The sequence below is a fragment of the Melanotaenia boesemani genome, chromosome 13 (assembly GCF_017639745.1).
Source record: "Melanotaenia boesemani isolate fMelBoe1 chromosome 13, fMelBoe1.pri, whole genome shotgun sequence".
NCBI lineage: Eukaryota > Metazoa > Chordata > Actinopteri > Atheriniformes > Melanotaeniidae > Melanotaenia > Melanotaenia boesemani.
Window position 1 is genome coordinate 26,135,448 of NC_055694.1, and position 14,088 is coordinate 26,149,535.

The window sequence follows — 14,088 nt, forward strand, 5'->3', positions numbered from 1 at the left end:
GTTGAGCATTGTGTCCATGGTGCAGGATGAATAAGCTAGAATTTCAGGCTGAAAGACACCCTTAGTGGGAATAAATACTTCATTGTATAGTCAAACAATGTTTGCCCTTGTTTCATGTGCAAAAGTTTAGTCCTCTTACAGGGCAAGGCCACCATTGTAATAATTTTTGTCTGACATCTTGTCTGACAAAGTCTGTAGATTATTGAACAGTATAATGACTCAAAAGGCTTGTTTAAAAGAAAAAAGTCCTCTCTCTGACAAAAGAAACTGTGTGTTTCAGATACCTCTGGTGGAGGATAGCACTGTCACACTTCAGGTATTGAAATGGGTCATGAAACTTGATCCATCATTTTTTTTTTCTTATCACAAGTACAAACACCAGAGAAAATTTCATACAAGACTGTTTCAGAGCAGAACTTTTGAAAAGTAAAAAAGTAAGTCACCTTCTTTTATTTTTGCTGTTATGGATTGTTGTTGAAGCATCTGACATGCTGAAAAAAGAATGTTTCATTACAATGCTGTAGTCATAAGTGTTTTTGATCTAGACCAATTAAAACACACAACCAAACAAATGCACACATTATCATTTAATACACACATGCGCGCACACACACACACACACACACACACACACACATGCACAATGTCCTTGAATAATCCAAGGAGAGTGGGAAGGTCAGACAATCATCGGATGGTCCTCTGAGGCCTTCCTACATCTGGGACGCCACCTCTGGGAGTCCCACCATGTCTACATCGCTCCTTTCTCCCCCTCTATTCTTACTTTCTACTAGCCAACCTTTTTTTTTTTTTTTTTTTTTTTTGTGCATTAAACCCCTTAAGTTTTATCTACCCTTTATACTAAAATGAGAAAAGAAACCTTATCCAATACTAACTGTTTGAGATCTAAGTTAGAGGTTTTAACTAAATGTTAACTACAAGTGAATCCTGCTGTATTCTCCGACTTTCAAACTAAAACACTTCCATGCTTGAAATTCAATATCAGACAAACAAGTACTGCAATCATTCCTTGGTCTTTGTTTAATCAGTTCTGTTGAAAGTACAATCAGCTGTTCAAAGTCAGCAATGACTGGCAGCTGAGGTTTGTTGACCCAGTAGATTGAGGTTCAGAAATGAATCCAACAGACTCATCTGGCTGTGAAACGATGACTGTTGATAGAAATCCCATGCGAATAACAAAGTATACCCTCCTTCACTTCTGAGAATTTCCACATCATGATGAAAAAGATAATGTTGCCCTTCAAATGTCTTAAAATCAAGTAAATATATCAGCCTCCCTCTTTGTTATAACAGAATTCTGGTCCTCCCTTGACTAAGTTTATCAAGTTGAATAAGGTTGACATTATTAATTTAATAACAGGGAAGTTTTTGTTTGTTTTTAGTCGGCCATTTTGTTGTACCTTTGCTGCTGTGCTGGGATTATTGTCCAGCTACGTGACCCAATTTCGGCTAAAGCTGTTTTGTTAATTATGTCCTTATTTTTGACACTAGAACACTTACAGAGATCATGGTCAACTCAATGACTGCAGGCTCTGCCAAAACATGCCAAATGAGGCCTGCAGACATTGAGATATAATTTTTGCTTGTTTTTTTGTTTTTTATTTTTTTCATTGTCTGGCCTGAGTGTCAATTTGCTAGCACATCTACTTCTGGGAAGACTAAGTGTTTTCCACTTGTAAATAGGTAGAAATTACACAGCAGAGTGTATATATTGAAAAAAAAAATGTTCTCCTAAAAAAAGGGAAACAATTTATTTTCATTTCAATATGCTTTTGATAAAGATATTGTTTGCTTCAAGAAAAAATCCTTACTGAAAAATGTTTATCGTATAAGTTTTAACATTTGCTTGCCCTTTCCATTCCTGACTTCCACCCCTCTATTTCCCAACTTGTCTTTTTACCCTTACCAGCTCCAATTCATTTCCTTCCTATTTGTGGCCTCCCCAAGGATTTTAGTCCCTCTGTAGTTCCTTCACTGTCCATGCTGAACGCATAAAGAAGATCTTCACACACAATAGCTCTTCCAGATTCATGCTTTCACACAAACACCAATCTGTCTGTCTCATCCTTCACCATTCCTTTCCCAGATGTGTCCCCTCCCAGGAGAGCATCCCCCCATCATCCAGAAATTATTAAATTGAATCCTGCCATCTTCCTCCCCAGCACCCTCCAGCCCCTTTCTGATGAGGGGAAGATGTGCTGATGAATGTGGTGAGGCAGATGTGGATGAGAAGAGAGCAATTAAAATAATTCCTGCTCTCCTTTTCTCTCCAGATCCAGAGGGAAAACAGAGTGGCTGAGATTGTGTCTGGCATTGGGTGGGAGAGAATCCACCTTATCTCAATCAGAGAAACCCATTTTGAAGGCTGTATAAAGACAATAGAACCAGTGGCTTTATGGGACCCCCTTATACAAGCAGAATCAAGGACATTTAGGTCTGTAGAGGACAAAGTTCTCACATACACATGAACACAAATGGAAAATCAATTTCAGGATATGATGTTCTGTGGACAGAGGTGGAATTAGAAGAAATTTATTACAAATTTACTGAGTGGGCCAAATTATAAACAATGACAGTGAGTATGACTGAGTAGAAATCGCTACAGGGGCAGATCCAGTATGGCACTCAAATATATATGGTTAAAACCAGGATTTCACATGTTGGACTTTCAGGTTACCCATGCATAACCAATGGGTAAATGTTTCCAGAAACTATAGAACTATCATGATATGACTGATGGTGCATTTTTCATCCAAAAGGAAATTCAAAAATTTGTAAATAATCTAATTAACTTACATTACTAAGTTAAGTTGTAATTTATTCTTTAAGTGTTAATCTTTAAAGTGAAAGGGATGAAATGCTAGAAATTGGTTTGGTACAAAGGAAACAGACATGCAAAAATAGGAGCCCAGCTCCTCCAGCTTTAAAAAAAAGATTTGAGAAGGAAACTTGGAAGGCAGAAGTGGACAGACGAGGCCCTCTCGTTAGAACATCAGTATAATGCACATTAGTCACATTGCCTTCAGTTTAAATATTCTACAAACCACAATATGTGCAACATTTCCTTTTTAAAATCTTGTTTGTTTTAAATAATTTCTATATCTTCAGCCAAAGGGTATTTGTGCCTCTGGCAAAACTTACAAATTAGTGTGAGTTGGTGTCGAGCTCATGTTGCATGGTGGTTAAGTCTTTAATGTAGCTGCACCTTCCACCTTCCATAAAAAATTTTTTGACTTGTTATGAGATTTGAAAATGATGTAGTTGTAGTTACCTCATGTGTGTGTGTGTGTGTGTGTGTGTGTGTGTGTGTGTGTGTGTGTGTGTGTGTGTGTGTGTGGTAGGGGGTGTTTTTATATGTATGCAGCTCTTTGTAGGCAAGATGGTGCAATTTTGTTGTATGTGATAGATGCACTGACAATAAAAACATTCTGATTCTGATCATGGATCACATCTAACGGAGTGACTAAATTATCTATATGCCTGTTTTGATCGGAGGAGAACTCAAAGTACCGTTTAAAGTCCCATTAATGTCAATGTAATCTCCTTGTACTTGCCGAGCATTTGTTGTTAATCCTTCCTCTCTGCAATGCAGCTAATGGGACAACCAAGAGTGCCTAGACATTCCCTGAGATCACAGAGTAAAGGGGGGGTTTATAGGAGGTTTGCCTTCAGCCTTTTTCACTTAAAAAATGCACAGAAGTTTATTTTTTAAAAATGAAACACCCCAAATCAGAGAATTCAGCTCTCCCTAATAAATGCGTGTCTGACTGATCATCTTTACACTCTCCAATCAGTGCAATCAGTAAAGACCTGTGCAATCACAGCACTCAACTACAGCTAAAATAAATATGCTCCATCTCCAAAAGACTAGGCCACTCAGTGCTGCTTGAATTTTATCCCACTTGCAGAGGCTGGTCTTACATAGGAAAATAAATATAGGTTTTAAAATATATACCATTTTTTAAACATTTTTTTTTCCCCAGATGAAGAATGGTTAAATGTGTGGTTGAAAGGATGTGAGGAACGTTTTTTCCATTGAAACTCTCCAAATCAATGCAGCTGAGTGGACACAGTCCTTCCACAGTGTGACCAATTACTCTCCCAGGTCTTATTATAAAAGTACATGTCAAAACAAATCAGGAATAAAGTTATCAATTAAAACTAAGCACAACTTTCTCTACAGTAACTGATCATAAAATTGGTTTTCTCTGTCCCATTTGGGGGAGGGTCAGTGACTACCTCTGTAAATGTGAAAACTTCACTGCAAAAAACATCACCAATACTTGTGGTAAGGCCAGACAGTCTGAAATATCCTTATTTTTATATTGCAGCTTTAACTTATTAAGTGTACAGATATATTTCAGATCCTTGTTTGCAAGTCAAGCGGAGTGGTACTGTAGGTAAAACTCACAAGTGAAAACTATGTTACTGTAGATAGCTTAGTGAGTTCAAAAACAACTGATTCAAAGAAATCCACAGATTTAATGTACTATAATATTTTAAGTAACATTTTCTTCATATTATACTTTCTATCTCCGACTATGTTCAAATAACCAATAATGGCAAAGGCTCCATAAAGAAAGTTTAAACACTTTGCATGTTCAACCCTCCAAGGATTGTAACTGCTTCTTGTTGCCTGCTAAGAATCCCAGGTTTTGTGCAAAAGGTTTCTGGTTCATGGAGTAGAGTTTAATTCTTTTAATCAAGTTCTTAATTCCAAACAAATACTGACACAGAAAGTTAAGCTTGCATGTCTTGTTGCCATCCTTCCCTGCTCCAACCCTAGGTCTTCTTGTCTCTTCTTGTCTCGTTCTTTGACCTTCCTTTTGTCTTCCTTCTGCCCTCTCAGTCTACACTTTACCCAACAACTGGTCCTGGTCCTAACACCTCTTAGGGGTGGTCTTCTATATTAAATTGATAATGGACCATTGGGCACTTCTGGAGGGACTTCTGTTATTGGTGTATAAGAACTATTACCATTAGACTCTGGTGATGTCTTTTGAAGTGATTCAACTTGTAGAATTACCACAATAGGCCTAATTCAATGCTGTATGCATCCCCCTTCTCCACCCTCCCACCTACCACAGGTGTCATAGGACCACTCTACCCACTGAGCCTGTGGGTAGAGTGGTTGTCTTGTAGCCTGAGAGTTGCCGGTTTGATCCTCGGCCTGTCGCGCTCATGTCGAGATGTCCCTGAACAAGATACCGAACCCCAAATTGCTCCTGATGGGTCGTGGTTGAGCACCTTGCATGGCAGCTTCTGCCATCAGTGTGTGAATGGGTGAATGTGATGAATATTGTAAAGTGCTTTGGATAAAAGCGCTATACAAATACAGACCATTTACCATTGTTTTTCTTTTTTTTTTTTTTTTTTTGAATTTTGCTGAGTAGAATGCAAAAATATTTAATAAATCCTCTGTTGAAGGGAGCTACACAGTGGAACAGTGTGTCACCTCAAAAGAGTCTTCCAAATTTGGTAAAAATTAGAAAGGTCCAAATGCAGTGTGGCTACAAATTACCTCCATTTCACAAGGTTGTATGTCTTGATGACAAGCAAAAGGGACATTGTCTTCTCAAGATAACAGATTGGAGGGGGCTAGGAGTTATGACCATTAAACAATATTAAAGTTTTCATAAAAACTTAGAAACTTATATAAGAAAAATAATCTCACAATAAAAGATTTCACCATGCAAGAGAAGCTAATATAATGGCACCTATGATGGATCTCTGCTGTCTATTGAATCGCTTAAATTGGTATCTACATGTTTTCACATGTAAATCATTCATGAGCAGACAGAGTTTTGTTTGTTTTTTTATAAAGTGTCTCACTTAACAACACTAATGATAAAGGTTTCAGTGTTGTGAAGGTGTAAAGGACGCCCTGTCCTACACTGTGTAGCATGCGCTGTGCTCTCTTTCCCTGTCTCCCCTTTATACTCCCCACAAAAAAAAAAAAAAAAAGAAAAAAAAAAAAAAAACACCACCCACCCGGTGGGGCACTGGTGCCACGTGGTGATGAATAGTCAGATGTGAGGCAGGAGGACACACAATGTAGGTCGAGCTCCAGAGGTTGTCGTCTGCTGGTGTGTGTAAGTGTATTTATACATTTGTGTGTGTGTGTCAGTGTGTGCGTGGGCATGTACTTCAAGGTACTTGGGTTGCTGGGTACAGACTGCTCTCCAGTGAGAGGTGGGGTTGGGGGGGAGCACTAAGGTTGGGGTGATGAGGAGTCTATAGCTGCTACAGTATGATATATGGGGTGTCCGTACCCCTTTATGCGCATGTTCCTGTTGCCTATTCTGTCTGAGTCTTGCCCACAATTATCCACACACACACACACACACACACACACACACACACACATGCAACCCAACAGAGACAAGGTGTGGATAATCAGCTCATTTGTTATGGTGCAGTTAGATTAGTGTATGAACATATGCATGATGATGAACTGCACCGCACCGAGGTGACAACCTTGTTCTGCAGGACTGCAAAGTCGCACACAAAGAGAAGAACCAGCTTATAAACAAAAGCAAACTAAAGCTCAATGACTTCAGGGTCAAAGGAGGCTGGTTGCTGTGTGGCCAGGAAATGGAGTCACCGAGGCTCTGCTTTTTTTTTTTTCTTTTTTCCTGTAGTCTTAAGGATTCTGTGTTCTTGTTGTAAAAAAAATCATTCTGTCTGATTAACTTTTCAAATCTCTCCTGCATTAATTTAATATATTTAAAGAATAACCATTGGAGTAAAAACTGCACAATATAAAATGTTTTAAATGTTTTACATAATTTCTCTTCTAAGTTACAGAGATCACACCCAGTTTCATTATGGTCAAGATAAGACAAATTTGTCCAAAGCTCACCAACTCTCACCCTCTCCCAAGGAAAACAAGCTTTTTAAAGGAACAAGTATTGAAATTCATGCCAGAGAAAAAAAAACAGGTACATTTGATCTGGGGTGAAGTTTCCATCTGATTTCTTAGTTCATTTATTGTAGGCATATCTGTTCAGGACAGGTACAAGACTGTTTTATCCAATGGTGCTTAACCATTGTAGGACTCTTACCACTGAGTCTAAAGATTACAATTTTCTCTGTGTTTGTGATGGACTATCTGACAAGCGCTAATAATTTTCCTCTCCTGAACTGAAGTGACATAAGCCTTCTTGTTTAAATGGCTTCTGTGGCTCTTTCCAAACAGACAACTGTTTATTTCAGTTAACCAACTTCTCATATTTATTTCAGCAGCTGCAACCAGAGGCAAACAACTCAGCTAGCAGGGAGGCACAGAGAAAAACCCACATTAGAACAGTGGTGCATCAGATTTCTCCTTATTATGCAGTATTAATTATCTTTAATCTGCAGTTAATCCAATATCTTTACCTCACCCTTTTAATGAGCCATATACCAAGACTGGATTAGACTGCACACACTAATTGCAAGAGACCTTAAAGGGTAGAGGAAGTAAAGTGAGCAACAGCAGGAAGAAGAGATGAAGATTATGATGCTCTGAATCATTACCGTTTCATTGATTGGAGAAAGTGTGATAGTCATGTTGGTCCTAAGGAAAAAATGCTGTAAGTTTATGATTAAAGCTTAAAACTGTGCATGACTATAATTGTAAGGCTCTATTATTGTTGCACAATTTTCTCTTATAAACTGTGACAGCCCCACATTTTGCATGATATCAAACCACTGCAAAATTCTGTTTCAGTGTTAACCTGCAGGATGACGCACAGCAGACTTTCGTATTCTGAAGAAGGGCCTGTGAAAAATGAACACTGCTTTATTTCAATTAGGCTCAACGCAGCACATCTGTAGACTGAAGGTGATCTGGGAGGAAAGTAATCTGTCTTTTAAAGGAAATGTTGGCAAACTTGAACTATCCATCAGTTATTTCTATTTTTTTTTCTATGACAATGTTGCGTTATATCTAAAAATGACAACTCTTTATTATCATGAGCTTTCTGAACTTAAGCATTACAAAGTTTGTATCTTGTTGTCTACAGTTTAACATTTCAGGCAAACTATTCAAACAATATGACAATAGATCTGTTCTTTAAATTGTCATGGGAATAAAATGTGATGTTGATTTGTATTTGAACAGGTAAGAGAAGACCCTTACCACTCAGAATTTCAATTTTATGTCAGATGTTTTTCCCCAAGACCAATTTCTCAGAGACCCCTCCCACTCAAAAAAAACCAAAACAAAAAAAAACAAAAAAACAAAGGACACCTCTAATTGCTATAAATGACAGAGAGTAAAATAACATAAAAGTTATTGGCATCTGCGAAGTGCAGGTGACTTGTCCAAGATGTACCCCGCCTTGCCTGGTAATTGCTGGGATAAGCTGCACCCCCTGTGACCCTGCATTGCAATAAGCGAGTACAGAAAATGGATGGATGGCTGTTGGCTTTGTAAATACATCTGTTTTGAAGCCCTAGTTTAATTATATAGCTATTATATGATACACTATAGTACTTGTTTCAAAATGGATCACAATTACAAACAGAAACCCAGTGAAATTAAAGATAAATTGAAGGAAAAGTATATAGTTACGGTGGATTCACCCCAGGATAATCAATTAGGCTTGGTAAGATTGGGGACTTGGTTCAGTGGGGAGGTGCAATATTCTTTCAGACCGAGATTGCATTTATGCAGAACTACTCAAAAAATCACACCTTAAAAATATTGTGTTCCACTCCCCACCAGAGGGGGTGCTGCATAAAGAATTACTAAAGCAGAAGACGAGACCCACAACAAAGAACACACCTTTATGTTTTGGTTGTGATTACCCACAATGCCATGCTCTGAACCCACTTTGCTTTGGAGTCTGTTCTTCATTTTCTGTCGACTTGAAGTGGACTGACACCCACTGAGTCAGCTTCTTTGATCCATATCAGAGTTTGTGTGGGCAGTCACAATTCCCAAATAAAGCATCAGCGATCAGATGGACCAGGATTCTAATAAAAAGGCCTGGTGTGAATGAGCCCTAAATCTACTCCTTGATCAAGGTCCTCTCCAAAATACATTTTTCCTCTTTACATACAATAAAGACCTAAAACTGAAGTGAACCTTGTTATGGGGCCGATGCTCCTCTTTACAAACCAAGAAAATGCTGCTGAGATGTTTGAAGGAAAGTTAGGACCCACAATTTTGTGTGTGTGTGTGAAAATGTGTGTGTGTTGCAATTCTAAATACAGCTTCACCTTGATCATTGCCACCAGTGTCTCCATGGTGACAGATTCACAGCAAATTCATTTATCTGCTGCTCCACTGCTTTGTACAGTCATAGTTCATCTGCAGAAATGGGGAAAAAAAAAGTTTCAGGAAGTAAACTGGCAGATTGGGAAAAAACTAGGGTTAAAGACGATGATTAAACAGCTCAGTTATTCTGTTTTGCAGCAAATATTATGAATAATTGCAGTTGTAGGAAGGACACAGCAGTGGTTGACTTTAACCTAAAGATATATAGTAGCAAAGTAAAACAGGCAAGACAAATAAAGATTAACAAACAAATAAAACAGCATGACCGGTTAGTTTTTTTATATTAAAATAAACATGTCCGGTAGGTAGAGGCCTTGGCTCCTTAATTCAGCTTCTCTGCCTGCTGTGACCCATCAACACTCAAGACAAATGTCATCTAACCCATGAATCACTTCTGCTGCTGCAAATCTAAGAAGCGAAAATAGAAGAATATTTCATGAATAATTTTAAATTCAGTGTGACAACTTGTAATTTAAAGTTTAAGATGTAACAAACAAAAAAAAAAAATCCAATCTAAGACCTGGTGTCAGCATAACCCATAAATTTCCCAAAGTGAAACTGTGAAGACTTTCAGGATTTCATCATGAATAATAATTAGATCATGACTGAAAAGTTCAGAAATAAAAAAAAAAATCTTTGTATTTGTCAAGGTTGAAAGCCAGTGTTCACTGGCTGTTATCTTAGGTCTCCAATTCTGACTCCAGGTGAAAAGAAATTAAGGACAACTTAAAATGCCTGCAGTGAAATGATGTGGAGTGTGTAATTAGCATTTTGTTCTGTCTACAGAGGAAACAAAGCGCTGAGAAGAAATGTGGGAAGGTGTGTAATATCATTAACTGTTTGACACACCGGATTTGAAAAGGCAGCGTAGACACCCTTCAAACCAACCCAGAATTCCTTGGTCTTTGTTTGATATGCATGGCTATGTTTCAGACAGTGTTTGATGTCAGAAGAGATGTTGCTACAGGTAAGGTGTTCTTTAAATCGTACTCTCTTGTGGCCTTCCAGTTTCTTTAGGTTAGTTTTTCTTTTTTTCTAGTTCTTTATTCACTGCAATGTTCTTTTTCCAAAGTATTCCACATATTTTCAAACACACTTTTTGTGTCTCTGACCGTCTCAGCTTTCATGCTCTGTAGTCCTCAAAGGTTTATGGCTAGAGTGAACACCTCTGAGCTGAAGGTGTGTGCATATTTGAACACTGTGTCCATACTCAGTCATTCTTCAGCATCATTCATCATTATTTAAACATCAACATGCTGCTTTAACAAGCTCCACTCAAGCCTTTCTGTCAAATTTCAGATTATCCCTGTGGGGATTTGTTCATTTTCAACTGCAACAGTACTGACAAGATCAAGTGTCAAGAAAAGTTAATCAAACTGTTCTACAGCCAACACCAAACATCGTCCAACATCAGAGGAGCTGACAAGATGCAGGTGATAGGGATGGAAGGAAAAGACAACTTTGTAAAAGCTTTTATCACAGGTGTTTGAAGATGCCCTCAATTAAGACATTTCATCAGTAACTATGTATTCTTCAATAATTACAACACCATTATTTAACCTCCATTAGCCAGCTGTCCAAAATACTATCAAGCCATCCCATCAGAAACCCACTGTTAAGTTCCAAGAGGGAAACCTGGACAAAAACAAGTTTCTTTGGGTAATAATAGATGATAAAATAAACTGGAGGTCTTATATAAAACATGTACAAAGCAAACTGCCAAAACACATTCTGAACCGCAAATCACTCCACATTCTCTACTGTTAACTGATTTTATCATATTTACCAATTTGCAGAGGTTTGGGACAATACTTACAAATGTACAATACAATCACTATCAATATTGTAGAAAAGAGCCATAAGAATTATTCATAATACCAGTTATAGAAATCACAAATTTACTGTTCTTAAAATTTAAAATTCATGACCTGGTTCATTTTCAAACAGCACAAATCATGTACAAAGCAACAGACAATCTATGTCCTGGAAATATTTAAAAAAAAAAAATTTTTCTTTTTTTAACAGAGATGGGGGGTTATAATCTGAGACGGAGTTTATCTTAAAACCCCAGTGTGCACGTACAACATTAAAAGGTTTTTGTGTTTCTCTTTGTGAAGTGAGGTTGTGGAGCTTAAGCAATGTCCAAGCATGACCCAGTTTAAAAACACATGGTTTTTACCAGGTACAGGGAGGATCAAGGGCTTAAACAATTGGGCGTACTCATAATTATTTATGTTTGTTTGTTTATTTAATCTGTTTATTTTCTGCTTTTTGTAAATATGTATGTTTGTGGAGACAGATTGTTAATTGAGTAGTGGAGAAGCAGTAGGGTTAAATAAGCTAATGCTTCATCCTACTCCTTTTTGGACATGTTAGGTTCATATTATTATTATATTATTATTATTATTATTGTTTTGACTATTAACATTTATTTTGTTTGTTTTCTTACATGTTCAAAATAAAGCAAAGCATTCATTCATTCACTCATTCAGTGTTACTGACAGTGCGTTACTATTGTAAAATTAGATTAGTTTTTATTTTGGGTGAACATAAATTGCACATTTGTACAGACTATGTTGTGCTGCTGCTACAGTGGAGAGGAGGTGGAGAGATACGGCTAAAGCTGGAGAATACACTCGATGTTTGAGTAGAATAGTTGCTGTGTTGTGTTGTGGCCGGGCACAAGTTAAGTGGGTCCACGCCATTTATCGCAGCGTTTTCACTCCATTTAAACCAGGTGATCAGCCAGGGTATTAGCTGGATGACCCACTCAGATCCAACAGCTTGTTTGGCGAGAACACCCCATTTAAAACATGAAACAAATGAATCAGTCAGTCCGTAGATAAACTTGTTGAAAAATGTTGAAACCTGATAAATAATGTTGATGTGTGGCTCTTTATTTGTTCAGTAGATATCTTCACATTAATATGATTCCTCAAACAACTTCTGCTCATTCTATGATTCTTTTCAGCTGCTTTAAGCAGCAAAGTTCTGTTCCAATCCAACTATTTGTCCTTATATGTTAAGAGACCTCCAATGGACACTTGCACTTTGCAGACTGCAACCTTAAAGAAATGTGTACAAATTTTTGGCTTTATTTTTACTTTTTATTATTTTTATGATCAATTTCACCCTGAAAATTCCATGTCGCTTTTGTTTTGGTAAAGCTTCTTTCCACTGGCACATGCTTTCATCTCCACAAACTCCTCCACACCGCTCGTCATCACTTCTCCCCGGGTCACCGCCCGGCTGACAGTAAAAGGAGCGGACCCAGTCGGTGTCACAGCCACACACACAAATAACCAGGAGACGCAGCAACGGCAAATCCAGAGAAAACAGAGGAGGAGTTTTAATCTGGAACTACAGACATCACTTTTTCCTCCCAGAGATAAAAGACAAGAACATTATGAGAATTATTATGAGATCCTTTTTAAAGTAACATCCCCAGCACTGATTGTTATTGTCTGATTTTTTTTTTTTGTCTACATTTTGGTTTTGGTTTGATTCTGTCTTTTTATGTACATTTGTACTGGGTGTCATCTATTGAAAATAAGTAAAAAGACAATAAAAAATAATGTTTTGAGTAGAATGACAAATTAAGACTGGCATGGCATGAACAGCTAATGCTAACTGCTTCAAATGAGATGCTTTCATGGAAGTTGCCACTGACCTACACAGTGTTATAAAGAATAGAAAAATTAAGTTGACCATCAACTTTTTTGCAAAACTTAAGTTTTCTCAAGATAACGCCACCTGCATGTTTATGTGGTGGTTTCAGTCAGAAATTGTTTAGTGATAACACATCCGAGTCTAACACTTCTTAAACATTCTTCCTCTGTTTTCCATCCATATCAACTGAATCATGGTAGCCCTCCATGTAGGTGGGGATCCTTCTCTTTTTGTGCCAAAATATGGATCTTTTTCTACTTTGTTTCTGCATGAATAATTCACGTGTGCTCATAGGTTTGAGTTTGCATATTGTAGCAGATATATTAAGAGCATCACATTAGGTATGTGTTGATGCTGTATAGCATTAAGCACCTAATTACATCCCCTTAAATTCTTTCTTCCATTCTCGTTCTTCACCTCTGCTTCCCTCTCAGCTCTGATTTGGTCTTCTGCAGGCCGTGGTGACCAGCAGAGCAGAGAAATTGCCTGTTGTCAAGGGGGTCGATTCTTCGTGGGGTTCCATAAATTGCTTTGTATTGACACCCTGTCAGACTCAGGGGTTCTTATGTTAAGATCTACCCTGAGGTGAGATGATTGTCCTTAACACCAACCAACCTTTTTCGGCCCTGCATTTTATGAGGCAAGTGTAAAATAAACTGGATATGATACGAGGATTAGGACTAAGACTGACAAGTGATTATTGTATAAGGTTTGCTAAATTAGAATCTTACAAACTCTTACCGCTAGTTAAAGTGAAGTCGAATGGAGCACATTATTCATTGTAACCCTCAACATCTCCAGCACATGATTCTTAAGAGGCATTTCAACAAAATCCATCATATTAGGCTGACAACTATGGTGGCAGCAAGACTAACAGAACCCACTGATGGTGTGATAGATGAGCCTGTGAAACACCCACACAGTAATGGGAAGGAGCTGCTTCTGGTTAGCCTGCATATCAATTTGATGGACTTTACATGTTTACAGGTTCTGTACAAAGACTTTAGGCACTCAAACCAAATAAGAGTTAAAACAAACTGATAGTATGAATATTTTCTGAAAAGTTTTCATATGTTATACAAGCATGGCAAATAGATTTGCACAAGTTGAGAGAATTTCCGTGTGTCAGCTGTCTG